A 4,176-nucleotide genomic window follows, 5' to 3' on the forward strand; every position below is an offset into this window, starting at 1 on the left:
TGCTGGGATTGCAGGTGTGAGCCCCTGCACTGGGCCGCCTGCTTGGTTTCTTTTCCTTTTTTTTTAGACAGAGTCTCACTCTGTCACCAAGGCTGGAGTGTAGCGGGACAATCTCAGCTCACTGCAGCCTCTGCCTCCCGGGTTCAAGTGATTCTCCTGCCTCAGCCTCCCAGGTAGATGGAACTACAGGCGTGCACCACCACATCCGGCTAATTTTTGTGTTATTTTTTTTTTTTTCTGTGTCCATATTTCAAAAATTTATTTATCTCAAACTGTGCATAATGGAGTAAAAACTTAAGTTGAAAATGTACCTGTTATAAGGATGGTATTAGTTCAAATATATACATGGATTCTCGGCAGACTGATTCAAATAATACAGAGCTGAATCTTTTAAAATACAACTATGGAAAATAAAGGGGAAAAACCTTAAAATATCACAATAAATTTACAGAGATATTACAAACCATAAGAAAATATTTCAAACACAGTAATTTCATGTTTTCTTTTTTATGTGAACAAAATGGAAAGTTGGGATTGGGCAAAAGCTATTATTAAATTACCAGCGATGTTAACCTCCATGGCCGTTTTTGCTTTTAACAGTAAGTTATAAAATTTGGTACAATCTAAAACTTTTGCCCTTTTAAACAAGACCACAGAGATGGTTTGCCAGTACTTATTCTAATTTTTTTCCTTTTGTACAATTTTTAATTAAAGTGTCCAAATTTTAATAATTTTCTTCTCTCCACGTTTGCAACTGTCCTAAATTTCAGCTGCAGAATCAAAATTCAACAAGAAGCCTCTCCTTGAAACATATTGGCAAATTCTCAGCTTATAAACAATGGACATTTTGATTGCCATGTTTATCTCGATAAATACTGTACAAAAGTTGCTTGCAAATATTAAAACTTTTTTTTCGTCAATCGGAGACGAGCTCTAAATATTATTGGTAAAGACTTTTGCAAACTTCCTGCAAAGCTCCTACCGTACCACTAGCACTTTTAAAAAGTTTTTCGTAGCTTTCTTTCCTCCAGATCTATACAAGGTCCATTCCCCTGCCCTTCCCCCCTTCCCTCCCCTGGTTTTCTCTGAACAAAAATAAGTCCCCAAAAAGAAGTCCAGGATCTCTCTCATAAAAGTTTTCTCGTCAGCATCGCGGTTTTTGCGTGAGTGTGGATGGGATCGGTGTTCTCTTTCGCAGCTGTCATTTGCTGTGGGTGATGAGATTCTTCTTCTTCTTCTTTTTTTCTTCTTTTTGAGCATACCTGGCCTTCTCCACGCTGTTTCCGACTCTCCTCTTTGCAGCCCTCCCAATGATGCCCCTCGCTCTTGTGGAAGAACGCCTCCCCGGTCCAGTTCGCGGTCCGGCCTCACATGTGCGAAAGCGGCAGCGTGCCGTTCGTTGATCGCCGTGCCGGGCACCAGGACGCTCTGGTAGTGCTGGGCCATGTGCAGTTTGCTGGGCGGGCTCCAGCACCTCCGCGCCCGGGAGGTACATGCTGATCATGTCCCGGAGGTCCCCGGCCTCGCAGGGCGCCCTGGAGGGTGAGGAAGAGGTCACCACGGGCGGGCTGGAGCTCGCCTTCGACTTCACCACCGAGCCCATGGAGCCCAGCGCCATGCCCGGCGTGCCCTGCTGCGAGTAGGACATGCTGTAGGTGGGCGAGCCGTTCCTGTAGGTCTGCGAGCTGGTCATGGAGTTGTACTGCAGCGCTCACGTCGTAGCGGTGCATGGGCTGCATGCGCCCCGCCGTGCGCATTGAGGCCCGGGTGCTGCGGATAGCCCAGCTGCTCCTGCATCCTGCTGCAGCTGCCGTTGCTCCAGCCGTTCATGTGCACGGAGCTGTCCCTGCGCTGGTTCACGCCCGCGCCCAGGCCGGCGCCCACCCCGACCCCGCCGGGCAGCGTGTGCTTATCCTTCTTCACGAGCGTCTTGGTTTTCCGCGGGGCCGGTGCTTGTAATCGGGGTGCTCCTTCACGTGCAGCGCGCAGCCGCTTGGCCTCGTCGGTGAACGGCCGCTTCTCCGCCTCGGACAGCACCTTCCACTGGGCGCCCCGGCGCTGGCTGACCCCCGAGTTGTGCATCTTGGGGTTCTCCTGGGCCGTCTTGCGCCGCTGCCCGCGGGACCACACCATGAAGGCGTTCACTGGCCGCTTGACGCGGTCGGGGCCGTTTTTCTGGTTGTCGCCCGCCGCCGCTGCCGCCCCCCGAAGTCTGCTGCGGGCCGGCAGCTTCGGGTCCGTCTCCATCACGCTGTACATGCGGGCGCCGTGCCCGGGCCGACCCGCCAGCGGCAGCCGACCCTCCTCAGCCCGGCCGGGACTTTGGGGGGCCCGCGTGCGGGGGCGGCGGAGGAGGGGAGGCGGGCGGCGGTGCCGGGAGCGCGGGGCTACGCGAGGAGAATCAGGCGAGGAACTATTTGGGGGCAAAAAAGCGAGAGAGGCAGAGACTGGAATCAGAATCAAAAAACAAACAAACAAACAAACAAAACCAAAAAAAAAAACGCGCGTTCCCTCCTCCTCCAGCCGGAGCTCTCCTTTCTTTCTCCTCTTCTTTCTCTTGGTCCCCGTCTTAAAGAGGCAGCAAACTACTTTCCCTCTTTTGCAAACACTCTCTTCTCTGCCTTGACAACTCCTGATACTTTTTTGAACAAGTTAATAGACAACCGTCCTAATTGTTGTGTTTTTAAAAAATTATTTATTTATTTTTTGAGATGGAGTTTCACTCTTGTTGCTCAGTCTGAAGTGCAATGGTACAATCTTGGTTCACTGCAACCTCCACCTCCCAGGTTCAAGCAATTCTCCTGCCTCAGCCTCCCGAGTAGCTGAGATTACAGGCATGCACCACCATGTATGGCTAATTTTTGTATTTTTAGTAGAGACTGGATTTCACCATATTGGCCAGGCTGGCCTCAAACTCCTGACCTTAGGCAATCTGCCCGCATTCGAACTCCTGAAGTGCTGAGATGACAGGCATAAGCCCGTGTGAGCCCCTATGCCTGGCTGCCCACTAGGTTTGATTGTGAATTCCTGGGCGAGGTCCTTGGTTTTCCTAAGTTTTGTTTCCTCCTTTGTAGTAGAGTGACAAGCATGTATTGTGGAGTCGCCATGAGGGTTGGATCTGATTGTTGATGTGACAGAGCTGAGTGGAGGGTGTGAGGTGACTAAGTGTCACACAGGTGCTGCTTAGACCGTTGTCACGGTCACTCTCAGTGTCTAACCTCTGAGATCTCTGAAACTTGCTGGAATTTTCCTGTGGATGCACACTCACATAAATATGTACAGCGATGTGGAGCACATTGTAAATTGCGGATCCTGAGCTAATTTTTACCTTTTTAAATTTAATTTCTTTCTTTTTTTTTGGAGACAGAGTCTTACTCTGTCATCCAGGCTGGAGTGCAACGCTACAATCTCTGCTCACTGCAACCTCCACTTCCTGGGCTCAAGTGATTCTCTTGCCACAGCTTCCTGAGTAGCTGGGATTTTTGAGACAGTGTCAGTCTGTCACCCAGGCAGGAATGCAGTGGCATGATCTCAACTCACTGTAACCTCCACCTCCTGGGTTCAAGTGATTCCCCTGCTTCAGCCTCCTGAGTAGCGGGGATTACAGGCATGCACCACCATGCCCAGCTGATTTTTGTATTTTTAGTAGAGACGGGGTTTCACCATGTTGGCCAGGCTGGTCTCAGGCCCACCACCATGCCCAGCTAATTTTTTGTATTTTTAGTAGAGACGGGGTTTTGCTATGTTGCCCAGGGTGGTCTTGAACTCCTGAGCTCAGGCAATCTGTCCTCCTTGGCTTTCCAAAGTGCTTGGATTACAGGCGTGAGCCACTTCACCTGGCCTTTAAATTATTTCTTTTTAAGATAGGGTCTTGCTCTGTTGGGCTGGAGTGCAGTGGTTCCATCGTGGGTCACTGCAGCCTTGACCACCTGGGCTCAAGCAATCCTCCCACCTCAGCCTCTCAGGTAGCTGGGACCATAGGTGTGAGGCACCACACCCAGCTAATTTATTTTTTTAAAGATATTTGGGTCTCACTATGTTGCCCAAGCTGGCCTCCAACTCCTGGGCTCAAGTGATCCTCCCACTTCAGCCTCCTAAAGTGCTGGGATTATAGGCATGAGCCACCATGCCTTGCCTTTTTGAAATTTATTTTTAATTTTTAATTTTTTTTGAGAC

The 4,176-nt window shown here is 50.0% G+C and overlaps 1 pseudogene; it reads right to left on the reverse strand.

Moving 5' to 3' along the window:
• Positions 1 to 1,367: 1,367 nt before the first annotated feature.
• On the reverse strand, positions 1,368 to 2,259 carry LOC116531201 (annotated as a pseudogene).
• Positions 2,260 to 4,176: the final 1,917 nt, after the last annotated feature.

This window comes from Sapajus apella, unplaced genomic scaffold (assembly GCF_009761245.1).
Source record: "Sapajus apella isolate SASKATOON/1434 unplaced genomic scaffold, GSC_monkey_1.0 scaffold69, whole genome shotgun sequence".
NCBI classification, from domain to species: domain Eukaryota; kingdom Metazoa; phylum Chordata; class Mammalia; order Primates; family Cebidae; genus Sapajus; species Sapajus apella.